This window comes from Bactrocera oleae, chromosome 3 (genome assembly GCF_042242935.1).
Source record: "Bactrocera oleae isolate idBacOlea1 chromosome 3, idBacOlea1, whole genome shotgun sequence".
Classification (NCBI taxonomy): Eukaryota; Metazoa; Arthropoda; class Insecta; order Diptera; family Tephritidae; genus Bactrocera; species Bactrocera oleae.
The window spans coordinates 13,471,598-13,483,761 of record NC_091537.1 but is presented as its reverse complement, the minus strand read 5'-3'; positions in this window follow the sequence as shown (position 1 = coordinate 13,483,761).

Sequence of the window (12,164 nt, the reverse complement as noted above, 5' to 3'; positions counted from 1 at the left end):
GCGTCCAACTTTAACTGTCTTTAGTTGCTTGCTTTGGACGCTTTTGATTTGATGTGCTGGCCTTTGTTTTGCATGCCTGTGCAAACACGTGCGCACACACATATTACAGTCTAACACTAAGTACTAGAGTATCCGACACTCGCATGTTGCTGCATGCAACCTTGGGTTAGGTTGTGAATTGGCGAGCTGTGGGAAAATTTCGAAATTATCCGCAGTGGAATAGCCAAAGTTGCAGCGTGGCAGCAGCGGCAGCGCCAGCGCTTGTTTGCTTTGCGAAATTGATTAAAAGTTCCACTCAAACATTGTGTGCGAAGTAATAATGTTTGCTTGAATGTGGAAATTGTGGAAATTTCGGCGCATAGCGTGCGATGTGACATATTAAATTATGTAGCGTTGTTTGCTATTGGGAATTGCTGTTGAAATTGGAATTTCGTTAGCTTTATGTACATTGAATGACAACGTTTATGCTACACGATTTAATAGCTTAAAAGCGCACAAATCCGAGTGTGCTCGGGCATACGTACCTATTAAATGTATAACGGCACAGTTGTGACTTAGAAAGAGAAATTCAACATTTTTTAGCAGTCTGTATCCAATTAGAGCAGGATTATTTCTGCCCAATAAGATGCGCATTTGTCGGACCCGCCAATATCGTACCACTATAGCATATAGCTGCCATTCAAATTGGCTAATTAAACTCAGCGGTTGGAATCCATCCCTGTTGAGATCAACATGGAAATGCCATTTTTAATGGTGATCGCTTCGCAACAAGACATGACAAACTCCCGAAGGTATTTTTTTTTGAACAATAGAAAGACACCCCATAAAGCTCTCGAAAAGTTTGAGGTGAAATCGAACAACAAGCACCTCATATATAGTTTTGTTTGCAACAGAACGGTCGTGGTGGAATGGGGTAGTACAAAGGCATCCCGAAAAGTTAACAGGGACACCTCGCAGGGTGGGGTACTTTCCCCACTGCTTTGTATCTTTAAAGATTTCTACTACCATCTACGAGCTTACCCAAGGGTACACCTAAAGGCAATCCAAGTACAACTGAAACGGTTTATTTACCAGAAGGTGTAAAACCCCGGACATCCCTTTCCCCTTCTTCGGAGGCACATACCTTTAATCCAGGCCTTATCCTTGATAGAGAGCTTTCATGAAGGCCAAATATTGAGGAAAGTTTAAAGATTTAAATATTCGTACTTACAGGGGTGGGAACTCTCACTAATGGTAATGTTTTGGTTTTACGAAACTGTAGTCAAGCCAATAATGTTCTATGGTGCGTTCATTTGATGGACGGGGTCGGAGGGGCTATACTCGCTAAGAAGCTTAAACGGCTTCTCACCGGTATTTGCGTTGCACTGCGGACTAAACCAGCAATCGCATGTAATGTCATTCCACGCATAGCACCCGTGGATATTGGCGGCAGGGATATTGCTTCGAAGGTCGTTCTTAGGCTCAGATAAGCTGGGTATATATATACAGGGTCACGCTGCAATTCTCTCCACTTCAACTCATCATCACTCATTAACTGGCAATTCTTCGACAGGTTTGAACTTTTGAACTTTATAGATTTGTATTTTGGAGGCTAAGTCGAACTTGGATGGCACCTCCTTTTAAACCATCTGGTAAATGGCGGAAGTGGCTCGGTGCTTCATAATACTTGGATGTATGAATAAACTAAATTATAGTCTAAAGTAGGGGTGACAAAACAATTCAACTCCAGAGCCACACAACAACATCAATAAAATTACAAGAACATAGTTCTCTGAATGAGAAAAAGAAAAACTCTTGGACTTAAAACTATATTTCCACTGAACTAACAATAAAGCAATGCTTGCTATAGCTAAGTGTAGGAGAGCCAATGTCAATCAGCACTGAATGAACGAAAATTATTCCGTTAGTTTCGAGCGAACTAGCGCGAGTCAACTTGCTGGCTTGGTCTAAAGCATCTGAGATTGCCAAAAACGTTTCGCCCTCCATGTTTCCTGGCTACTTTGCAAATGATAAATGCTACATTGTACTCCTCCACATTTATAACAACGGCAATGTTACTAGGAAAATATTAAATTAGCAACGGAAATGATGGAGTACATTTATTGTCTGGCGAACAGATCTACATATTCGTATTTACAAATGTACGAATGTAATTAGACGACTGCTGCGCGCAGCTGAACTGCACCTGACCGCACCAAAAAACGGGAAAACAAAAACTGCTAAGCGAAGCGGCGAAAAGGTGCAGCCGAGAAGCAGTAATTTCTTGTCTAGACGGAAAACGTAGCGCAGACATAGTGCAACATCCGGCAGCGCTGGCAGGCGTGGTACTGCGCGCTGCGAACTCTGAGCACAGCAAACTAAATCCGGTTAAATGAAGTGCTTCGCTTTACGAAGGAGTGCCAGCGCGGAGGCTTACAACAAGACAGGCGCTTAATGGCGGCACGCACGGAAACTGCAGGAAAAATGCGCAACTGCAGTCGTGCACGAAAAACGTGCTGCGCCCGATTTGAGCATAATATTTATATACTTATGTCGTTTTATTCGTGCGTTTTATTAATTACTGCAGCTCGTAGCATCCACTGTATTGTGTTTGTGTGCATAAGCGCTTGAGTACAAATATATTATTATTATTATAACCTGAACAGGGTATATTAAGTTTGCCAAAAAGTTAGTAACACCCAAAAAGGAACGTTATATTATATATATATACACATAAATGATCGGCGTATCGAGCTGAGTCGATTTTGCCATGTCCATCCTTCCTTCTGTCCGTCTGTCTGTATATACGCGAGCTAGTTCCTCAGTTTTTGAGATATCGTTCTGAAAATTTGCACACGTCCATTTGTCGAAATCGCCGAATCACTATAGCATATAGCTGCCATACAAACTGAAGGATCAAAAGTAAGTTCTTGTATGAAAAACGTTTTTAGTTAACGAGATATCTTCACACAATTTGGTTTAGACTGTTACCTAAGCTACTGCTGCAATCTCCAAAGAAATTGTATAAATCGGATCTCTATAGCATACAGCTGTCATACAAAATGATCGATAGGAATCAAATCCTTGTGTAGAAAACTTTTTCAGTTAACGAGATATCTTCACAAAATTTGGCTTGAATTATTGCCTAATCCAATGTTACAATCTGCGAAGAAATTGTTAAAATCGGATCACTATTTCATATAGCTGCCATACAAACTGAAGGATCAAAATTAAGTTCTTGTATGAAAAACTTTTTTAGTTAACGAGATATCTTTACAAAATTTGGCTTAGACTGTTACCTAAGCTATTGCTGCAATCTCCAAAGAAATTGTATAAATCGGATCACTATAGCATACAGCCGCCATACAAACTGTACGAGCGATGTTAAGTTCAAAGGAAACTCTTGTGTTTGTGAAGGGTATTCTAGTTTCGGTGCAATCGAAGTTAACTTTGTTTATTGTTTTTATTAATATGAGTGTGCTTCTAAATGTGTACTTGTCTTTTCGTTGACTGTTTGTTTAATTAACTGTTGCGAATTTGTCATGTCTGTTTAGCCTACACACATACTGACACCGCTTTAATAGTCAATCACGGTGTACCCACGCTTGTTATGCAATTAAGTTATACCACAGCTCGTTGACACGTTTTAATATTTCACTATAAACATTTTTATACGCGTCGCGCTTAATGACTAGCTACGTCCTTTGTGTACTACGCGTTTGTGCATGTGTGTGTTTGCATTTTTTCCACCAGGCAGTGGTGTCGCCTGATTAATATAGAGCGCGTGTAAACATAACGAAGCTTGGGGGTGTGTGGCATAACTACTTAACTGAAACATAATCGTTTCCTCAATCAATATTCTATTGGTTAACATTTGTGGTCATTAGCGCCATTTACTGACCGTTTGCTTTCGCCATTGTTATTAGTTGTTTGCTAAAGTTTTTCTATCTGGCTTTGATTGTTCTTGCTGTAGTACTCACGATATTGGTTTTGTAATTACGACAGTTAATGAATTCGCCATCAATGGAAATGTGACGCAGACAAAACTATACGCACTACGTATTCACTTGCATATTTGTATGCTTGTATGTATGTATGCATAGTAATAATGTGTGTATTATAATACTGTATGTGTGTATTATATGTGCATGTATTGTGTATTTGTTGTGAAGAGTGTATGTATGTATTTTAAATGCATGTATATTGTAAATATGTCCACTGATGCGTGACTTTGTTAAATGACATTTCAATATGCTGATCCGATCATCATTAAATATTTTTTCCATATTGTTATTATGTTGGTAATTGTAGTGCAAGTGCAGTGGCAATCCTACATTTATATAAATATAAATACAAATACAAATATGAGTATAATATAATTACAATTGGAATATTTGTTTTGGTGAAATCAATTGTTTTCAATGAGGTTTTAATTTTCCTACCTAAAAATGTCACAAACTTGGCATATAAGTTACATTATATAATATATATATATATATATAAACACTCAAATACAGTTTGACCTTGTTAGGGAACTATTAAACAGCAACATTTTGAGTTTAGCAGGTAAGCGTGGGAATCTAAATTACTGACTTCGGTGATTGAAATTATATACTCGTACATTTTATCACAGCAAAAGCGATTAGATCTTTAAACGCGGTCAAAAAAGTAGCGCTGTCTTGTAATTTGTAAAAATATTAATCTGCAACCTTTATAAAAATTACAAGTCGAAGGCCACAGTACCTAAAAAAATGCGCTTCAAAGATTTTTTAAGCTTTAATTTGAAACCAGAAAACAGGATTTTTATCGGTCAATTTGTATGACAGCTATATGCTATAGTGATCCGATATAAACAATTTCTCCAAATGTTGTAGCGTTGCCTTAGACAATAATTCTTGCAAAATTTCGTGAAGACATATTGTCAAATAAAGCGTTTTCCATACAAAGACTTAATTTTGACCGGCCAGTATGTATGGCGATAGTGGTCCGACATTGCCGGTTCCAACAAAGGAGCATCTCCTTGGAGAGAAAAGGAAGTGTGCATAATTTCAGATCAAAATATCATATGCTAAGCGATTGATTCGCGTATATAAAAAGAGACAGATGGACATGGCTAAACTGACTCAGCTCAGCACACCAATAATTTATATATATATGTATATAGTATATATATACTTTGTAGAGTCTATAACTTTTCCTGTTGGGTGTTACAAACTTTGTGGTAAACTTAATATACCGTGTTTAGGGTATGAAAATATATTTCTAAATTAAAAGTTTTTTACTGAGTTACTTACGTAGGTTGCCACTTATATTTTGAGATTTGGCAATCTTAGTAAACATATTTAGAATGCTTTGTCATACGAGCGCTATTTGTGCTGTTTACAGTAACTTAAAATATTCTTCTCGCTCAAAAAAATAGAACTAAATCGCCATTGTGGCAAAAGTATTTTTGTTTTTAATAACAAGAGCGATTATACTTTTCTAAAACATATATTATTTTCCTTTCAAACATAATGTTATAAAGGAATATATCTGCAAAGTCATGTGCTCAATAACAATAAGAAATTAAATATCTTTAAAATCACTCAAAATTAGAGTTTTGTTGTGAAACTACCATTTAGCACACATAACTGCAATATTGCTTTACTTAAAAGTGTGCTGTAAACGCTAAAATATCCCACGAGGACAGACTTTCCGCTGTTGAGCGCTATTAACATTCTTCCAAAAAATCTCTTATACTTAGCACGCGGCGCGCATATCAGAAGCGAGCATAATACGAGCATATGCCGAGTGCTGCATTCCGCGCATCACCACAATTCACGCCAAATATATACTCACCACATTGCTGAGAGCTTTTCACCCATTGCTACTCTCACTTGAAGACTTCGCTCACCAGCACTCAGTACTGCTGTGCTGTCTTTAATTTTCTACAAAAAATGTCTGTAAAATAAAAGCAAACAAATATTGGCATGCGCCACACTGAGCTTACCACGAATGCTCCACTAATTAACTGCAATCGGCTATTTGACTACACCTCGCTTAGTTGGTATCTGCTGCTGCTGCTGCGAGCAGTCTACAGCAGAGAACTCTTACTGTATAAGTATCGTTTTGATACGTGCTCAGCAGCAAAGCAAACTTTCGATATGAATGCGTCTATATATATGCATATATGCAAATATATTTAAATATATGCAAATGCATGTTTATTGAAATTTGCGCGTGTTGCTGATAGGCGTAAGTTTTCATGCTTCAACACATATGAGATGTGGGGCAGCAAGCTTTTAGAAGCTTGTAAACAATGCTGTAATTAAATTTAAGTTATTTTTTCATCAAACATGTTGAGTTCAGTGACCGAAGGGAAGCTGTGTTAGGAACTTAAGTTGCTCAACGAAGTCGCTTAACGAAATTGAAATCTATTATAAGCTTTCTTTCCGTATAAATAAGCCTTGTAATAAGTTGCACACGTGTGTCAGCGAACTTGATATATATTATATTTTCTTTAGCCGCAACCTTTGTTATATAAATAGCAAAGCGAAAGCATACACTTGGATAATTTTTGCATGATCGATACAGCTGTCAATCAGCTTGTCAGTTAATTATGAACACGTGTTTCAGAAACTTTGCTCAGAACTTAATATCACTACGCGCACCAAATACTTTTTGCCAAGCGTCGCTATTGTTCTTCAACGTCGAACGTATAATACTTAGCAGCATTAGGCTGACGTACAACAATAACTATCCGAACTGAATGGCAATGAATGAGCGTAATGTAATTTTATTATATTAATTTTGTTGTTGTGCTTGCTTAGTATGTAATTGTGTGTAAATTGTGCATTATTGTTGTTGGCAATATACGAGTTGAGTTATGTTACGCATACGACATGTCGTACCAGCACAAGTTAAGTAGAAGGCTTAACATTTTTGTGAAAATATGTAATTTTTATTATGCCACGGCTACTTTTTGAGGTAATGACACTAAGAGGAGAAGACTGCGTTTCTTCCGGATCCAGTTCAATATTATTTTGTTAAAATTTCAAAAGTGTTTCTAGCGCTTTGACTAACAGATTATCTCCAGATTAAATTGAAAATAATACAAAATTAATATTAATTTGCCTAAAGTAGTTTGTGCATGCTGCAAAACGAATTCAATTAAATTTTCCTTGCATGTGGCATACAAAAACTCATTTAAGTCATTGCCAATTTGCTATTGCAACAACTGCTGGTTGCACATACCTAGAAGCCTACCACTTATTGTTAGTTTTGCATTTCAAACATTTTCTGGCGCAGTTTCAACGCAATTATTAATTTTTTTTTATGAGCTACCACTGCAACTGTCTATTTAGAGTTAGTATGCATATCTTCTAGCTAGCTACATACTCTTATGTACAATATATCCACAAGGTACTCATATGAGCCAAGATATTCCACTTCTATTACCAAATGCCTAAGGTGCAGAGATTACCCATGTTGTTTGTGTTCGCTTGCTAACTGCTGCCTATTTGCTGAACTATTAGTCATTATTTATCATCTGCAAACTCCGTTTGACTTCGTAACTACAACTTCGGAGAACGCTTAAGTACCAACATGCATTTACTCTGTTAATAGGTGAGTTGGCAAACAAGAGCTGCGAAAAGTTAATTTTAGTAATTTGCTGCTGCCTTGTAATTGACATCTGCTCAGGGCCTGTACTAGACTATTACACAGGTAATTGATAGTGGCTACATTCAGGGCCTGGACTAGACTATTACAGAGCCAATTGGTAGTCAACATTGATTTTGTTAAGCAAATCTGTTTAGTTGTTTCGTGTGCGGTTGATACTTGCAATTGCAACAGTTTGAATAAGGAGTTGAACCAAGTTGTTTTGTACATCGTAAAATACTGATATTTAAGCTTAAAATTGTATATTGTATGAACTGTATTTACAACGTTTTGTGACTTCCCAAATTCCTATTAGATGGTGAAACATAAAATACGCTTAGAGAAGTTATGTTTACTTTTCATTATCAGAGAGAACTCAAACCATTATTTTTTTGACTCAGTTGTTTACTATATTAATACATAGTATGACTGAAAATCATTTACTATAAAGGTAAAGATCAGATGGAAACATCTGGACATTTTCAGCTCCACTGTCTAGTCTTCGCTACCCCAGACTAAAGGTGAAGCATCTCGGTTGTCATACTTTTTACGAACCTGGCAAATTGGCTAGAATTGATATTAGCTGCCAAAATCAATTTGTGGCAGACACTAGGCACGTTGCATCGGTACAGATATGCGTCGGACTTTTTGATCCATACCGAAGAGCTATGGGCATCACAACGGACAAGCGTCTCTAGCTATCCAAGTGGGATTATTCGTAACCTCACAAGTAAGCAGCTTTTTTACCTAACCTAATATATCTTCAAAACTGATCTCAAACTGCTGTAAAAGTTGCCATTAATTTCGGTCATAGAGTCATTGAGAACATGTTGAAGCAAATTTTTGAGGTTAATCTTATGTCAAACGCTAAATGGTTTCATGGAAGATCAGTTCTGCTTTGTGGTTCAAAATGTATTCTCCTATATGAGTTGAACGGGAGTAAAGGAAAGAAAGTATGATTATATGATTTTATGTTTTCATGCTCCTTATTGCGATTGACAGTTGCCTCACGGCTCTCACGACTGAAGTAGGTATACCAAGGTGTGTTCGTAGATTTTGATGAATTCCAATAAGAATTTTAGAGTTAAGTCAAGAATGCTTTGACAATATTTTGCTCTTATTTACTGATATGTAATAAGAATTTAGTACATTAGTCGTCATTTGCTTATGGCTTGGCATATAAAAAACTAAAATATTTACAAAAAATTTTCGTTTTTCCAGCTTAGATTATTTTCTCTTCTATAAAACGTGTTAAAGGTTTGGCATTTTTATATTTTCCTAGAAAAGTACACAAAGTGCATCAGAGTTAAGTAATAAAAAAATAATTAAACTCCAACGAACCTTTCAGCAGTTTGTGCCACAAACGCATTCCAATACCATTCATTTTCAAATTGCAGCCGAATTTAAGCCACTGCCAGTTTTAACTCCTACCTGATTAATCTCTTCGAAATTGCACAGCCATTTATATGCCACTCTTCGCAATTTGTTGTTGCAGAAATTTACACCAAGCACTTTCGCCTCAATGCATCAGTGCAAATTTGTAATATCGCCGAGCGACATACTTGCTTTGTTGGTCACTTACAGTGATGGCGATTTTTACGATACCGAAAAACGAATGAAAAGCAGCAGGAAAGCAGACAGCAAACGCAAAAAAAAAATAAACTGCAACTTAAAGTGAAAACAAGTTTTCTTGCGTGTGTGTGCGTGTTTGTGTAAATGCATACATACATTTATAACCGATGTACAACGCTTTTCAATCAACAACACTTTTTGGCTATATCTCGGCGTCATCATTGTCGTTGGCGTCGTCCGGTTGCCAGTGTCGTTTTATATTGTGTGGCAGTTGTTTTGGCAGAAGTTGATGTTACATGAACTGGCATTGCCGGACCCGATTTTTATTGTTACGTTGGCATTGACGACGCTTGCGGGTTGAAATGTAAAAATGCCGCAGGTGAGGCAACAACATGTGCACACATACAAACATACTTATGCATGCATGAGTGCGTCAATTCTGAAAAAAAAAAATGTAGAAATAAAAGAGAAGTGCGTTTGCAGGTGACTGTAGAGTACATGTCTTCAGGTTGTTACAAAATTTGCAGCGACACCTGATGACACAAAAGGGCAGCACGGCCCAAAACTGTCATGGCTGTAAGAATATGCTTGTTATATTTGCAATTCGCGCGCAAAAACAAATCATCGTTTTACACGCACCTTCCGGAATATAACATATATATGTATATATATATATATGCTATATATGTATATATGTATATATGAAGCATATATGTAAATAAGTAGATGTGTGTGTTTTCATGAAAGCGAATGCTTTTTGGAATTGTCTGCTGGCTGAGGTCTTCCAGCTGTTTGTTCTAGCCTTTGTGTAAGTGTTTATGTAACGGCTCTGTTTTACATTGAAACCGTTACATATAAAAACATACATATATATGTGCGCATGCATTCCGAGCATTTTGAACCACAACTTAATAGCGCAGTGGCATGCCGGCAGCGCGAATGCAATCAATTTTTGTTTGTTCCGTTTCGGGTTTTGATTATTTTAGGATTGATTTAGCAATGCGACACTGCCACCACTGTTATTGGTTAGTTGCACAAAGTGCACAGAAAAATCGCATTTTAGCATCAGCATATGGCATTATTCGACAAGCGTGCCTTTGGTCATGACTGTGGGCGCCGAAACGCCTCGCAGTGACAATGTGCTCGTGCTTTGCAACATTGCTGCCTGATCGGTTCTTTAAATACTTGTATTTTGAAATGTTATAAAATTGTGTGAGTGTTTGTGGCGTCTCTTCATGCTGAGCAAGTGCTTTGATGCTGTCTCGTTGTTGGGCAAACAATTATTTTCCTATATATACTATATGTATATACATACATACATACATACATACATACATACATACATCCATACATATTGTATATAATGTACGAGCTGGTAAGCATATATCTAAATGTTCAGCGCGATGGGCTGCCTCGATTCTGCCATTTTTACCTGTCTGCCTGTATCTACGCGAATTAATATTTATATTTTCGAGATATCAACCTGAAATTTTACGCACATTCTTCTCTCACCTAGAAGCTGCTCATTTGTCGAAACCGCCGATATAGGACCACTATACCATATAGCTGCCATACACACAGGTCTGCCAAAATCAAGTCCTTGTATGGAAAACTTTTTTATTTGAAAATATGTCTTCACAAAATATGAGATAGAAAAAGATCTTTTTGTACCTTTTACGCTATAAAATATACAACTGTGAGGAGTATTATAGCTGCGGTGTAGCCGAAGTTAACGTGGTTTCATGTTTTCTTTTATGATTGCTGTGGTAATCGAAGTCTCTGCTGTACAATATAAGGGCTACCAGAGTGGAATAAATGCGATTTCTGCCAGGGGATATCCTCAAGTGGCCAAGGAGGGAATTATGCGCCAAGCGTTTTGACCTTGAAACCCAGCGCATTCGCAGATATATATACATATATAATTCACTATATATACTATATGTATTACATGTATGTACAAGCAAGGGTTCCGAGCATTCAGCGGTAATCGCATTCGCAATAAAGCAAGCAAGTTCAAGCCATTTACCCTTTTTTCGCTTAATAAGCAGAGTTGGTGCGAGGGCATAGATTCTTTTGCTTTTAAATTAGTTACACACACGGAAAACGAGTGAAGTGCATACTTATATACATACATATGTATGATATATAGCATGCTTGCAAATGCATTTCGCTGTAGCACTTATGCGGCAACTGAAGCGGCATTACGCATGCTCTCAGCAGAATGAAGGCATTGCGCACGCTTTCAGGCGTGATGGTGATTGCAAGCGAAGCGTGGGTGCGGCCAGTTTTTGCTGATGCTGCTGCAAACGTGAAAATGCATCAGCATGTAAAATGCTGGCGAGGAATAATTTGCCAAAAATGCACGAACTGAAACGATCCCTCACATGCCATATACGCGTATGTATAAATGTTCGTGAGAGGTTGTGTATTTGTGCATGTGTGTTTGTACATATATTTCTATATAAATGTGTATATTTCAAGAACCAGCAATTTTTCACATATAGACCAATGGTATGGTGTCGGTTTTGGTGGCTTAACGCATTGGCCAAAACTAAAAATCCTACACTAACCAAACATAAACGCTATCCTAACCGCCATTGTATGTGTGTGTGAAGCTTTACAGCATGTTCAATTTGTGGTATTGGCATTTTGCTGCACGCTCGAATCACTTTGAGCTCATTCAAATGCATGCAAATATTGATGGAAACAACTACTCGTATATACTCGCAGTATCGGTGCCGAGTAAATAGCGAAGTGTAGATGGTCTTCTGAGCGGGGCTGCAGCTTTGAAGGGTGTGGTTTTAGTATTCGTAGTTGTAGGTAGGATGTTCTAGCGTAAAAGCTTCATTACTCGTTTTTACCAAAGACCTACTAAGCGCTTGTGTTAACTTGTCTTTTAATGCGTTATTAGCAGCTAAGCTTACTTTTTGGGGCTTTAGTAGGAATACAGGACAGAGACCGCTATGTGCGGAGCA